This window comes from Sminthopsis crassicaudata, chromosome 5 (assembly GCF_048593235.1).
Source record: "Sminthopsis crassicaudata isolate SCR6 chromosome 5, ASM4859323v1, whole genome shotgun sequence".
Lineage (NCBI taxonomy): Eukaryota > Metazoa > Chordata > Mammalia > Dasyuromorphia > Dasyuridae > Sminthopsis > Sminthopsis crassicaudata.
The window spans coordinates 185,922,144-185,938,478 of NC_133621.1; positions in this window are offsets into that span (position 1 = coordinate 185,922,144).

Below are 16,335 nucleotides of genomic sequence, written 5' to 3' on the forward strand. Positions count from 1 at the left end.
CATTTCTCATGGGGAAAGGCTAAGGAGTGGGTATCCAATAAAGTTGTGGCAATGTGTAATGGAAACACCTTGGAGAGGTGCTAAGGAAAGGGAACAAGCATTTATTAAATACCTGTCAGGTTCCAGGCCCAGTACTAAGTGCTTTGTAAATATTATCTCATTTGAGCCCTGTAACAATCCTGGAAGGGAGAGATAATTATTTTCTCCATATTATAAATGAAGAAACTGAGACAGAAAGCACTTGTACAAGGTCACAAAGCTAATAAATGTCTCAGTAGAGATTTGAACTCAGATGTTCCTGACTTCAGGCCCAGTACTCTATCCCCTGTGTTATGTAGCTAAGAAATAATTGTGTTTTCTGAATGAAGGAAAAAATGAATACCTGTATTTGAGAAAGCTCCTTGGAAAAACCTCAGCATGAGTATATGTTCTATAACTGTTTCTGACCTATCAATCATTTGGTTAGGAGAAGATTTTTTTCAATTTGCTTTGTATCCAGAACTGAGGTTCTCCTCAAAAAAAAAAAAAAATCATCAGCCTTGATTCAGGGCCTTTGGCCATTTTCAATCAATTAATAAACATTTACAAGTGCCTACTATGTGCAGTCATCTTGCTAAGAGCAAACTGAAGAAATGAAAAGAGGCAAAAAAACAAAACAAAACAAAACAACAAAAAAAAAAAAAACCTAGTCCCTGGCCTCAAAGAGCTTAAAATCCAACTATAATCTGATTTTGGGATTCTGGGTATATCTTTTGTTTTGCAAGTATCATTCACTTTAATAAATGGTTACTGAATTAAATTCAGCTTTAATGTACCACTTGGGAAAAAGTGGTGGACTTTGAATTTCAAATAGTGGGCTCTTCAGTCAATTTGCTACCTCCAACATAGCAGCTAAATCTTCCTTTTCTTAAGAAACACACACTTATATTGTAACACATGTAAAATGTATGGGATTGCCTGTCATAGGGAATAGAGGGAGGGGGGGATAATTTGGAAAAATGAATACAAGGGATAATATTATAAATATATATATATATAATAAAAAATTATTAATAAAAAAAAAAAGAAACACACACTTTTACCATGAGAAATCTTCTCAGTTGCATTTCTTTCCTTCTATTAAAGTCAAATTGCCTAATTCATACAAATGTGTCATAAGAATAGTCATACTGACAGATGTTGTCCAGCTACATTTTGTCCTATGCCCAGGAGCAGAACTAGGAAGGAACTGAAGATGCTTATCTTGACTAACAATAGCATAGCATGCTTGGTGGGTGTTTTTTCTTCCATGCTTACAGCTTACAGCTGCTTCAGGCTTTTTGCTATGGAAGCCAACACCAAAGAGTCTATCAGGAATCTTAAACAAATTTTCTAGGTTAGCCATCCAAATGGGACCTTGGGAGGACATGAGGACAGGGGATGTAAAATAGGAGTGAAGAGTCAGCAGACTTGAGTCTTAGTCTCAACTCTAACTAACTTGGGCAAGTCACTTAAACTCCCTGAATTTTATCCCTATTATACATATATTTTAAAATGGTATTAGTCTCCTTCTAATCCCATGGAAAACAGAAGACAAAAAAGGCTAACTCAACAAGGCATAAAGAAAAACTGACTAAAGTTGAATTACAGAAAATAAAGAGAAGGAAATTCTATCTTCTCTCCTAAGTATTTAGGCAACTTGATGAAAGACTGAAACACACCAAAAATAAATAAATAAATAAATAAAATGGAATGAAATAAATAGCATTAAATGAAGTTGTCTTTTGCTCATGATTCTGCTTATTGGATCCTCCCCATACATGAATCTGTAGGTGCAAAACAATATATTATGTTATTTGATTACATTATCTGTTCCTGAAATTGTAAAATTACCAGTAAAGAGTGATTACCATGATGGGAAGAATGAGAATAACAGTATGCTCTTAAAGAAATAGAGACTAAAGAATGAATACCATTAGAAACAAATTTTGGACCAAGAATAGAAAAGGAAAGCATCATGGCAAAGTAGAATGAATGTTGGATTTGCAGTCTGAATCCTTGTACTCAAGTCTGGGCTTGCTACTAATTCACTGTATAACTTTGAACAAATCATTTAATTTCTGCAGGCCTAAGTTTCATTATCTAAAGAACTGAGAGGGTTGAGTTGGATGATCTCTAAGGTGCCTTATAGTTTCAGCATTTAAGATAATATCACTCTTGTTATTCAGCAGATTAATACCCTTCCTAATAACATGAAACATTGAATATTCACCTGAGGAAAATGTATCAAACCCAGAATTTTCCTTATTCTAATAGTCATTCACTAGTGAGCACGGGAAGCAGCTGTCAGATCCTCAGAGAGTTTTCTAAGATTGAAGGGTTGTTGCCCTTTGATACAATATGCTGTTCTCTAGTATTTTCATTGTTCAAGTAGAATTGAGAGAAGGAATGGAATAAGCAATCTCAGATATTCTGAGAAGTGACCTGATCATTTCCCCTGAAAGGGGTTTCCCATAAAACCAAAGACTTCTTTATCACTCAAGTAAAAGAATGATTAACTCTTTATTTCATTTTCTCTAAACCCCATCGCTCTTTTCTGGAAGCAAGGTATAAAAGCTAATATGAAAAACATCTGGGACCTTCCTGAACATATATCAATTATGCACAATGTGCCTCCTATAGATGTCATCTATTACCTTTCCCAGAGAACCAACTCACCTTCTCTAGAATTCCTGGAAGCTTGCCTGTGCCACAGCTCCCAGAAACAGCTCTAGTCGAGTTAACTCTATTTCACAAACCTTCTCTTGTATCCTCAAACAAATGAGGTATACCACAGTTTTCAAGGAACTGGTCTCTCCTTGGAACTTATTTATATATGGAATTTGTGTAATATATCAAAGTTTGGCAGTGCAATTTGCCTCCCATTTAAAGTAGTGCCTTCTGTGGGCAAAGAGGCTGAGGAGAATATTCTAATCTTTTGCCATTTTCATCTCAAGCTACAATGAGTCCATTGGGGCAACTGTAAGGGACTATTTAAGACACCTGCCTCTTCTAGGGAAAGAAAAAAAATGTGCATCTAGGAAGGTGCAAAATTGGGGTGAGGGAGATAGAAAACAGAGCAGAGCTAGGTTAAAAAAAATTCCTCTAGAGTAGGATTATAGTGAAAAAGAAACTGCTCTGGGTAAGCCACTTAACCCTCTTTGTTTCAGTTCCCATCTGTAAAATAAGCTGGAGAAGGACAATGCAAACCACTCCAATATCTCTCCGAAGAAAATCCAAATGGGATCACAAAGAGTTGGACATGAGTAAAAAGACTGAACAACAAAGGTCTGTATTTAATTATCCTTAGTAAGTAGGTACCAAATTCAGTTTTTTTTCCTATTCTATTGAATTAACTGAAAGTATTATCAACATTTTATGCTCTAAATTTCAGTGCCCTGGTGTAAAGCCCTGACTATGCCACATAATTCTGAATTTCTTAATATACTTTCTCCACATTTTTGTATTAGATGAAGAGAAATGTGTTGTGAGAGATGTTTAACCTTATTCTTCTTGGCTCTAGAGAAAGATATAAGAGGAAAAGGGGAAAGTTGCAAACAATTATATTTAAGGTTAATGTAAAGAAGAGTAGAGAAGGTTGCTTTAGGAGATAGTAAAGTTTCCCACAAGAGGGTTTCCAGGGGAAACTCCATGACCGCTTGTTATGGATATTGTGGAGGATGACCCTTAAAAACAATTTTTACATGTGTATTTAAAACTGAGTTCCAGCTTCTTTCCCTTCTTCCCCACTTTATCCCCATTAAGAAGCCATAGGTAAAATTATGCAAAACATTTAGGATAGCTATTTTCACCATCACAACAGAAATGCTTTTAAAAAAAACTCAGTATATCTTAATACATATTTAAAATATAAATTTTAACTCTTCCCTTAGATTATACTCTCTCTAGAGGTTCAAGGTAAATATATATTCACATCAGATCTGAAACATTTGAACAATAATGTCTCAAGCTTTATAACTCTTAACCAACTGGACAAGCCATGAGCACCTAAAATGTCTTTCAGGATTGCTGTTTGTTTATTTGTGCTCAGGAAAAAGAAGTGTAAAGAAAAAGCAGCATCTAGACCCTTTGAAATCCAATCTCAGGCCCATTTAGACAAGTATATGTTCTCAGTAACTGAGTGAATGGTAGTTTTTAATTACCATAACTGTTGCTGATGAGAAACAAAGAGAAATGCCCCACACCTCTTTACAAAAGTCTAAGGGAAAACTGTCAAGAGTTCCAAAATTAATATGCACCATTCTAGCAAATGAGAAGGGCTCCTCTGAGCCACTTGCTAGTTTCTCTTTTTATTCTATATTTATTGATTTTATTTGTGAAAAAAAAAATTTGCAATTTTTAATTAGGTTAAAGAGTTTGTTTTGTCTTTCATGATGTCATCTAGACCTTATTTGGTTAAAAATTCTTCCCCTAGATGAAGGAGTCCTATCAAACTCCTTTTATGACACAGACATGGTACTGATACCTAAACCAGGTCGATTGAAAACTGAGAAAGAAATTTATAGACCAATTTCCTTAATGAATATTGATGCTAAAATCTTAAATAAGATATTAGCAAAAAGACTTCATAAAATCATCCCCAGGATAATACACTATGATCAAGTAGGATTCATACCAGGAATGCAGGGCTGGTTTAATATTAGGAAAACTATTAGTATAATTGACCATATTAATAATCAAATTAATAAAAACCATATGATCATCTCAATAGATGCAGAAAAAGCATTTGACAAAATCCAACATCCATTCCTACTAAAAACTCTTGAGAGTATAGGAATAAATGGACTATTCCTTAGAATAATCAGAAGCATATATTTAAGACCGTCAGTAAGCATAATATGCAATAGAAATAAACTGCAACCTTTCCCAGTAAGATCAGGAGTGAAACAAGGTTGCCCACTATCACCATTACTATTCAATATAGTACTAGAAACGCTAGCCTCGGCAATAAGAGCCGAGAAAGAGATTCAAGGAATTAGAGTAGGAAATGAGGAAATCAAACTATCACTCTTTGCAGATGACATGATGGTATACTTAGAGAACCCCAAAGACTCTGCTAAAAAGCTATTAGAAATAATTCAGAATTTTAACAAAGTGGCAGGATACAAAATAAATCCACATAAATACTCAGCATTCTTATATATCACCAACAAAATGCAACAGCAAGAGATACAAAGAGAAATTCCATTCCAAACAAATATTGAGAGTATAAAGTATTTGAGAATCCATCTACCAAAGAACAGTCAGGAATTATATGAGAAAAATTACAAAACACTTGCCACAAAAATAAAGTCAGATTTAAATAATTGGAAAGACATTCAGTGCTCTTGGATAGGCCGAGCGAATATAATAAAGATGACAATACTCCCCAAACTAATCTATTTATTTAGTGCTATACCAATCAGACTCTCAAGAAACTATTTTAATGACCTAGAAAAAATAACAACAAAATTCATATGGAAGAATGAAAGGTCGAGAATTGCAAGGGAACTAATGAAAAAAAAGTCAGAGGAAGGTGGTCTAAGTGTACCTGATCTAAAGCTATATTATATAGCAGCAGTCACCAAAACCATTTGGTACTGGCTAAGAAATAGAACGGTAGATCAGTGGAACAGATTAGATACAAAGGACAAAAAAGGGTACATCTATAGCAATTTAATCTTTGACAAACCCAAAGATACCAACATTAGGGACAAAAATTCATTATTCAGAAAAAACTGTTGGGAAAACTGGAAATTAGTATGGCAGAAATTAGATATGGATCCACACTTAACATCATATACCAAGATAAGATCAAAATGGGTCCATGATTTAGGCATAAAGAATGAAATAATAAATAGATTAGAGGAACAGAGAATAGTCTACCTCTCAGACCTGTGGAGGAGGAAGGAATTTATGACCAGAGGAGAACTAGAGATCATTATTGATCACAAAATAGAAGATTTTGATTACATCAAACTAAAAAGTTTCTGTACAAACAATACTAATGCAAACAAGATTAGAAGGGAAGTAACAAATTGGGAAAATATTTTTAAAAACAAAGGTTCTGACAAAGGTCTCATTTCCAAAATATATAGAGAACTGACCCTAATGTATAGGAAACCAAACCATTCTCCAATTGATAAATGGTCAAGGGATATGAACAGACAATTCTCAGATGATGAAATTGAAACTATTTCCACTCATATGAAAAAGTGTTCGAAATCACTACTGATCAGAGAAATGCAAATTAAGACAACTCTGAGATACCACTACACACCTGTCAGATTGGCTAAGATGACAGGAACAAATAATGATGAATGTTGGAGGGGATGTGGGAAAACAGGTACACTGATACATTGTTGGTGGAGTTGTGAAAGAATCCAGCCATTCTGGAGAGCAATTTGCAACTATGCCCAAAAAGTTATCAAACTGTGCATACCCTTTGACCCAGCATTGCTGTTATTAGGATTATATCCCAAAGAAATACTAAAGAGCGGAAAGGGACCTGTATGTGCCAAAATGTTTGTGGCAGCTCTTTTCCATCAGTTGGAGAATGGTTGGGTAAATTATGGTATATGAAGGTTATGGAATATTATTGCTCTGTAAGAAATGACCAGCAGGAGGAATACAGAGAGGCTTGGAGAGACATCAACTGTTGCTGAGTGAAATGAGCAGAACCAGAAGATCACTATACACTTCAACAACAATACTGTATGAGGATGTATTCTGATGGAAGTGGAAATCTTCAACATAGAGAAGATCCAACTCACTTCCAGTTGATCAATGATGGACAGAAATAACTACACCCAGAGAAGGAACACTGGGAAGTGAATGTAAATTGTTAGCACTACTATCTATCTACCCAGGTTACTTATACTTTCGGAAGCTAATAATTAATGTGCAACAAGAAAATGGTATTTACACACATATATTGTATCTAGGTTATATTGTAACACATGTAAAATGTATGGGATTACCTGTCATCGGGGGGGAAGGAGTGGAGGGAGGGAGGGGATAATTTGGAAAAATGAATAAAAAAAAAAATTCTTCCCCTAGCTACAATTGGGGAAATATCTGATCTCATGGTCTTCCAAATATTTCCATGATGTGACATTTTATTTTCAAGTTCCATATTCATATGGAGTTTTTGGTGATACATTGTTTAAATATTGGTCTAAACTAATAGCTGCTAAATTGCTTTAACTTTTCCCAAGAGTTGATCAAAAAGGGCCACTAATTCCACAGCCACATATTCTCTTTGGGATATTAAACAATGAGCTACTCTTAAAGATTGCTTTCTTGCTTCTCTAACTTATTTCTTTATTTTATGTTTCTGGTTTTAAAATAACAACATAGTGTTATGGATGGCTAGGTGATGCAGTAGATAAAGTGCCAGGCCTGGAAATCAAGAAGATGCATGAGTTCAAATCTGGCTTCAAACACTGACTAGCTATGTGATCCTAAGCAGCTCACTTAAGCTTCTTTATTTCAGTTTCCTCCTCTATAAAATGATCTGGAGAAGAAAATGGCCAACAATAACAAATTGCTGTCATATTATGTAATGGAATGCAATCCATTGGGACTTAGGTGTGGGTCCCAAGTTGGAGTCTTTCCCAGGAAAAGCCTGGACCTTCTAACCCTGTGGGACCTCACCCACTCTAAATCCTTTTAGACCAGCCTCCTGCCTAAGAAGAAAAGGGAAAGACCTCCCCCTCTATGGGACCCTTCTCTGTTTCTACGTCAATCTTCAGAGAGCCAAAATCTGACTTGCAGGGAAGCTGGAGCCGAAGGGAATGGTCCTTAGGAGCAGCAGGCCTTCACTCCAAGAGTTGGTAACATTCAAGGATATGGCTGTGGACTTCAGTCAGGAGGAATGGGGTTTCTTGGACCATCCTCAGAAGAAGTTTTATTGAAGGATCATACTGAAGAATATCCAGAACCTGCTCTCCCTGGGTAAGAATCACTTCCTCTGGTATTTCTGAGTCTGTAATCAAGGTGAGACTCTTCATTTCCCTGGTGTGTACAGTTTGAAGCATTTATCAATTATTAGAAAGAAGAGACTGTTGCTCTCATTTTGTGGAAGAAACAGGGTCCTCTTGATGCTTGGTTTTCCTTTACCTATGTGATAGAAATCGAAAAATTTCTTTTGTTGCTTCTGAAGAAGATCATATCAATTTTAGGTAGCTGCAAGTCAAAGATCAAATCAATGTAAAAGATTTTCTGAGATTATTTAATCTAAACTCTACTTGCATTTTCATTTTGCCTGCCAAATCTCTGAAAACAGCTTAAGCAGATTTTCCTTGAAACCCCTTCCTCTTTGAGGTGGGTCTAGTATTTGGAATATTATTCTTTCTATCAAGTATAAATATGTAGCTCACATATCCTAATTGTCCCTAGGGCAACAAGTTTGTTCTTAATCTTATTTCTTATTGCCTTAAAATGAAGGCACAAAAGGAAGCAATTAGGAAGAGCTCTCAGGACCCAATAAAACACCAGTTATTCCTAGTTAATCAGAATTGATCATCTCTTAGATTTCCACATGCAAATTCTTTTGATAGAACATTTATTCTTTCCTCTCCATCTTCAATGTCATTCATATGTTGCCTTCTTCAAGATATAATTATTGGTTTCTCCCTGTGTACTTTTCTATCAACTTATTTGTTTGCTCATGACTAGATTCTCCTAAGGCAAATACTCTACACATACTGAGTAACAGAAATATAAGCTACCTGTATACTTGGGAATACCCTTTGTGTATTGACATGTTTCAATTTCTATAGCAACCTATATGAGTTCACAGGTTGCCTTTTTCACCAAGGGAAAATCAGATTATAATTTTATCAATTAACCAACAAGGGAATATGATATGTAAATTAATCACCAAGTGGCATATAGAAGCTTTCTGCCCTGATCAACCTAAGTAGCTTCAAAAAAAACAAGAAATTTTTGATTAATGATCTTTGAATTTTAGACTGAAAGTTAATATTAAATATTTCTCAAAAGATAAAATTAAATAAAAATATCTAATTGTAATGTCTTCAACTATACACCTTGTACATGTTATTGTTTCTTTAAATACTATCTAAGTGTGAGTTTCTATTAGAAATATCAATCATCTATTTCTCCTCTTTTTTATAGAATTCAGTAAAGAAATGGTCTTGGGATTATTTACTATCCTGCTATTATTCTTATTATGACCAAGATTCTCAATAATATTTTAGAGTTTATATTTGGAGTATGAGCATTGACTTTCTATGACTTTACAAATTATAAGAACCTTCTCATATATAACTATAGCCCAAGGGTTGTATCTTTCTAGGGATCCAGTGGATATTACTATTTCTATTATTTTAATGTTTAATCTATAAATATTAGCAAGTCAATATTCTTTCAAGATAATATCTCTGGTGACAATATCCTGGTCCTGAATCTTTATCATATACCCTTCTATTTCTATAATCAATTCAGTATGAGTCAGTCATTTGTCAGGTATTTATTTGTGATTATATTATTAGTTGCCTTCTTATGTTACCCTTCAAGGGCCTTTTCTTTCTATTCTTGGAACTTACTTTCTTCATAGTCATTTGGAGATAAATGACTTTCAGTTGCATTAGCAAATTTGAGTGTATATAAACATTATCAATATCTATATTATTTTATAAAATTAAGTTTATGTGTAACAAAAGTATTTCTTATAAAATTTAACCCCTTTATTGTGCACTATATTGATTTTCCTTAGATGAGAAAGTGTTAATTATTCTATCTCTGCCTTGGAATGATGAACCCTATTTTCTTGACACTGGATGATTTTTGTTTTGATATATTTTAAGAATCATTGTAATATATTTTACTGTGTTAAAAGTAATACCATTGAGACTGGTAAATATTCATCACTTTAATTATATTCTTTTTGCTAAGCTTTGACTTCTGAATTCCAGTCAGGTTCTTAATATAACTTCAGTTCTCTCCTTTTTCTTGATATGCTTTTTTCCTGAAAACCTTTAACAACTGATTCAATTTGACACCCAGATCAATCTCAGTATTTTAAGTCTCCTTTCTTCCTTAAAAATTTTATACTTATCCAGTCCCAATTGATGCTTTCAGTTTCTTTAAAGAAACAAAGTTGCTTTTTAATGTTTTTTTTTTGCCAACATTAATCACACAAACATACACCTCATCCCACATAATAAAGAATCGTTAAACAGTTAAAAGCAACCATAAAAGTCATTTCATCCCTAAATTCAAAGTAATAAATAAAACGGAAAAGCTACTAAAATCTGAAGAAGTAAAAATTTTAAGCCCTGAAGTCAATGAAACACTTTACTTAATACAAAATTCTAAAATCATACACAATAATAAGATGGAATACAAAAATTACATCAGTTATTATAAACACTTATGTTTTAAATCATTTTACAAAGAAGCTGAGAGTGCTTACACCACAATTCTAAAAAGGTCTATTTAAGTTTTACAGCATGAACTCAATCAACAGGCCAAATATAACCCAAACAGTATAATTTAAAAATGCACTTATATGCTCTAATCATCATGAATGAAATATTCTACCAAAATACTTGACAATTTTTTAAAAATCAAAATGTAAACATAGTAGTGAAATAGATTAGGAGTTTGAGAGAGCATAGTTTCAGACTGTTCAGAGTAATGATTCGCATGAAGAAATCATGTTGGGCATCTATCACAGGTCACAAAGATTTGACATTTATTACTTGAAATAGCTCACAGGCACAACCAAATATGACTAATCAAGGCAGAATCATAGATGATAAAACAATGTTCTTCCAGGTTCAAGAATCATTAAAGTCTCAGGGAAGAGGAAAAGCAAGGGCTGGGTCTGAGGAGTAAGAGGACAAACCAGGGAGGAGCTAGGGAGGAGCTAAGGAGAAACTATTCTCTGCTGGTCTGCCACTAACAGATGGCTCCCTAAACACCCAGCAGCCACTAGCAGGTGCCTCCTGTAATAATGCTTGTGTAGGTTCTGGACAATGGACAATTCTCTTGAACTTTCCCAGTCACCAATAGAATGAAACAAGGTTGTATGCTTGCTCCCATGCTTTTTTAGCATCATGTTTTTAATCATGTCAATTACCCTCAATGAGGACAAATGTGGCATCAAAGCTAGCCACCAAATTGATGGCAAATTCTTCAACTTGAAAAGGTTACAAGTCAAAATTTAAGTGGAGGTAGTGTTGGTGCATGACTTTTTGTTTGCAGATGATTGTGCACTCAGTGTAGCCTCTAAAGCTGAGATGCAACAAGAGGATGTATACTTATAGTATACATTACTGATAAGATTTAGCATATATTGTTTCAGAAGTTATAGCTTAAAATAGGACAGCTAAGTAGCTGAAGAGCTGGTCCTGAAAACAGGAAGACTCATTTTTCTGAGTTCAAATTCAGTGTCAGATACTTAGTAACTGTGGGACATTGAGCAAGTTGTTTAACTCTGTTTGCCCCAGTTCCAAATCTGTAAAATGAACTAGAAAATGAATAGCAAATTACTGCATCATCTTCACCAAGAAAACCCCAAATGAAGTCACAGAGAGTTGAGCATTACAGAAATGATTAAATGACAACCAACAATGGAGCAAAATCATCATAATAATCAAATATGGACATTGGGACTTCTAGCTAAAAACTTAAAATGGCTGGGGGGGAACATTTTATAGAATATTCAGAAAGTTGGAAGGGGCATTAATGGTCAGCAAGTTCACTTATCCTTCTTATCCCCATTTCATATAAGAGGAAACTGAAACCTATAGAAAATGAAATGGTTTGTCAAAGATCATATAAATGGGGATTAATGGATCTAAAAGTAGAAGCCAGCTCTGTTGATGTGAAAAAGAGGCACTAATCGCAATGGGAAGACAGGAAAAACAGTTGCAGGCATTGACACAAATAATACAGGAGCCAGGTGTGCTCTGGTGAGCCTGGCTCATATTCTTTGCAACCCAATGGTTGAAAGTGAGGCTGTCCAGGCCAAGAATGGTTGGATTAAGGAATGTATTCCTGGACTGGAAGACAAGAGTCCTAATGGGAGAACTTAGTGGCGAATTCCTACAAATCACTTGCCCTCTTGGAGGAAGAATTTTTTTGTCTATAATAAAAAGGTTGGGCAAGATAACATTGGCAACTCATTCCAGCTTTTGTCTTCTAGGATTCTGTGATTCATAAGGACAGTTGACTTTTTTTGAGGACTTGATCAGGAAGATTGTTCAGGTCAGTGGAAGGTTGTGTCCTTTAATATGATATTGTTTTAGCAGATTCCTGTGTTCCTTCATAGGGACTTTGAACTGAATCAGTCAATCAATCAGTAACCATTTACTGCCAGCTATATGACAGGCACTGTGTTTCTGTGTTCACAGTTTCTGCTTTCAAAGAGCTTACAATCTAATGGGGGAAACAGCATGCATATAAATATAATCAAAGCAAGGTATATGAAAGATAAAGAGGATATAATTAAAAGAGAGAAAGCACTGGACTTAAGAGATGTTAGAAAAGACTTTCTGTAGAAGGCAGGATTTTAGTTGTGACTTAAAGAAGCCAAGGAGGTCAGTAGTCAGAGCAGAGAAGGAAAAGCATTTTAGTCATGGGAGCAGAGAAAATGCCCATGGATGAAAGGTGAAGTGAATGTTTGGGGAATAGCCAAGAGGCTAGTGTCATTAGATCAAATAATACACATCAAAGAGTATGATATAAGAAGACTGGAAAGATAGGAGGGGATATAGTATGGAAGGCTTTGAATGCCAAGAGAATTTTGAATTTGCTTTTAAAGACAACAGGAAGCCACAAGAATTTATTGAGTAAGCAGATGACACCATCAGATTCCGCTTTAGAAAAATCACTTCAGTGGCTGAATGGAGAATGAATTAGAGTGGGAAGTTTAAGAAGACAGACCCACCAGCAGGCTACTGTATTAAGGTGTGAGGTGATGAGGATCTGTACTATTATGATGATAGTATCACGGGATAGAACAAGAATATTTGAGAGACTCCACGAAGGTGAAATCAATAGGCCTTTGCAAAAGCTTAAATATGGGGGAGGGGAACAATAGTGAAGAATCCATTATTTCACCTAGATTGTGAGCCTGAGAGATTGGAAGCATGATATTGTCCTCTGCAGTAATAGAGAAGGTAGGAGCTAGTGAGAGTTTGGGATGGGGGTGGGGGATAATGAGTTTTGTTTTGGATGTATTCAAATTCAGATGTCTACTGGACATCTAGTTTGAGATGTTTGAAAGACAGTAGAGAGACTGGGGCCAGAAAAAGTGGATTTAAAAATCATCAGCACAGAGATGGCAATTAATCCACGAGAGCTGATGAGATTACCAATTTAAGTAGTATAAAGGGAGAAAAAAAAAGATAGAAGCTTAAGGTACACATACCATTGGAAAGCAGGATTTAGAGGAGTATCCAGCAAAAGATACAGAGAAGGAATTTTAAGATAGGTAAGGTAAAAACCAGAAGAAAATGGTATCCTGAAAATCTAGTGTGGGGTCCCAATTGGTAAAGCTAAACTATTGGAGTTAAAGCTATTCTAAGTGAGGTGAGGAATGAAAACTATTATAAACATACTGTACCTAGCAAATAACTTTTAATGTATCTGGGAACTTACTCAAAGGTCGAAAACCATAACAAGAATATGGTAACCAAATGCAAGCTATAGCAAGACATACCAAGGACACAGAAACCAGAACACAACCTTCACTGCATTCACAATATAACCTTAGGTGGCTAGACAATTATCTGAGCTCTTAACCAGACCCAAAATTAGAACTGCTTGCTAAGCATAGTAAAAATCCCTAAAGATATATGTAATAATACTTTCCAGCTCTTCTTCCTTTTGTTTGATTTCTATAATTATCATGGGACTTTTTGGGGATCTTTGCAGGGATCCACTATGTAGTTTGGCTGCCATCCCAGACTACATGGCTGGGATTTGAGATCCAATGAATTGTCTGGTAGCTATCCTCAGATAGCCTCTATGTAAATAAGCCATCATGATTATTAAACCACCCATATAATCATAATGGAGCTCCCTGCCTCTTTTTTTTTTTGGTGCAATCAGCTTTCCTTTTGTTTGGAAATCTGGGAGAAAATAATGGGAGTTTTCTTGATTGGGGAATTCCAGACCTTACACCTAGAAAGAAGAGAGTATCAGGAAGGAGAAAAGGATCAGCACTGTCAATGGCTTTTGAGAAGACAAGGAGAATAAGAACTGAGAAAAGATCATTGGATGTGGCAGCTAAGAGATCATTTATAATTCCTGAGGGAGCACTTTCATTGGAATGGTAAGGTCAGAAATCAAATTATAAGGGGTTAAGAATAAAGTGAGAAGAGAGAAAAGACGGAGGTACCTATTATAGAAAGTTTTATTAGGGAGTATAGATACAAAAGTTAGGAGAGATATAGGATGATATCAGGAAGGATTTTTTTCAGGATAGGAGAGGCATAGAGAAGTTTATAAACAGTAAGAAATCATCCAGAAGATAAGGAGAAATTGAAAATGAGGGAGAATTGGGATGACAGAGGAAGCAATCTGTTGGAGAAGATGGGATGCAGTGGGATCATTTGAACAAGTAGAAGGGTTACCTTTTCCAAGGAGTAAGACCATTTTATAATGAAAAACAGGAATGAAAGAGGAAAAAGTGGCATAAGGCATTTGAATAATAGGAGGTGAAAAAGAAGGAGAGAGTTCATAAAAAATGACCTCAGGCTTTTTCTGAAAAAATATGAGACAAGGTTCTCAATTGAGAGAGCAGAGGAATGAAGGAGCCATTGGAGGCTTAAAGAAGAGTGAAAAGGTTTGAAAATGCTACTGGAGAATGATATAGTGAATTGATAAAGGAAGCATAGTATGAATGTACAGAACAGTAAGGGCTAAGTTAAATGTTATAATATAAATTTGTAGGTGATTTAATCAGAATATGTTTTCCTCCATTGTCATGTGGCAGTATTCGTATAGGTTACAAAATGGTAAGAGTAATTCAAGGCTAGGCATAATCAGCAATATGACAAGGGGACTAGAAATTCAAGAAAGGGCAGTGTAGAGTTGATTGGATCACAAGAGATTCAAGATGAGAAGAGAAAGTAGCTGGTTCAGGAGAGAGGACCTGTAAGGCAAATGAAGAGTCAATAGATTGAGGGCATATGAGAGTAATTTAAAGTAAGGCAGAGGGAGAGATGAAAAGCCACTAGAGCATCATCAAATATAAAGGCAGTAAATTTATAGCAAGATCAAGTGTATGACCATTTTTGTGTGAAAGTGAGAAAGAGAGTAGCACATGGGTGGTGAATGAGTTAGGATATTTAAAGAAATCAATATATAAGTTGAAGTCCCTTAGTATGAGAACAGAAGTTGGGAAAAATTGTAAGCCAGATATTGAATTCATTGAGGAATAAAGGAGGATGACCTGGGAGTCGGTAGACAATAGTTACAAGGATTTTGATTGGGTGGTAGATATAAATTGAATGATGAAAAAAATAAGGAGAATATAGAAGTAGCAATAGAGAGCAAGGAATATTTCAGCTCTCATAGCTCAACCAGGAGAATGAAGATAGTTAGTTCTAGAAAGGGAATCCAACAAAACTCTGTTGTTAGGGGAAGCTCAGATTTCATAAGAGCTAATAAGTGGAAGTAAGTGGAAGAGGATGATCACAAGATGATGTCGATTTGTGTGTGAATTAGATTTAAATCAGGCAGAGTTGCATAAAGTCATCAGTGTCTCACTCTCTCTTCCATGGTCATTAAAGTCCAGTGACAAAACAAAAGTCAGGATGACTGGCAATAGCCCCAGGATGCTGTGGATGACATTGGTGTCTTCAAGGTCTCAAAGCTCTAAGCATGCTACAGAATCTGCTTTAGCTATCTTCTTGGTTGTTGGAGTGAATTGTTCTCATTTGCTCATTCCATTGAGGAAATTTTCAGATGCTTGAAATAGACATGCTCCTATCTCACTGGTGGATTTAAGACCTGGATATTACCCTCATCCTGATTAGCCCATCTTTTGAGAAAGTTTTACCAGGGTATGGCTGATGTTCATGTTACAGCTTCTGGGACCCAGTGAGTGAGAATTGTATGAAAGGTAAAAGAGCAGCTCTGAAAATAGCTTGGCAAGTCCTCACACCAGATATCCTAGTTCTCCTAGAATACCCTATAGACTCTAGGAGATTTAAGATGGAAAGAAGTTTGTTGCCTATGAAATAGGTACTCCAGAATGCAACAGTGGAAGAGCTGGATAGAGTTAAAATGAAGCTTTGGAGAGGAAAGGATGAAGGAGATGAGAAAGGAATTGGA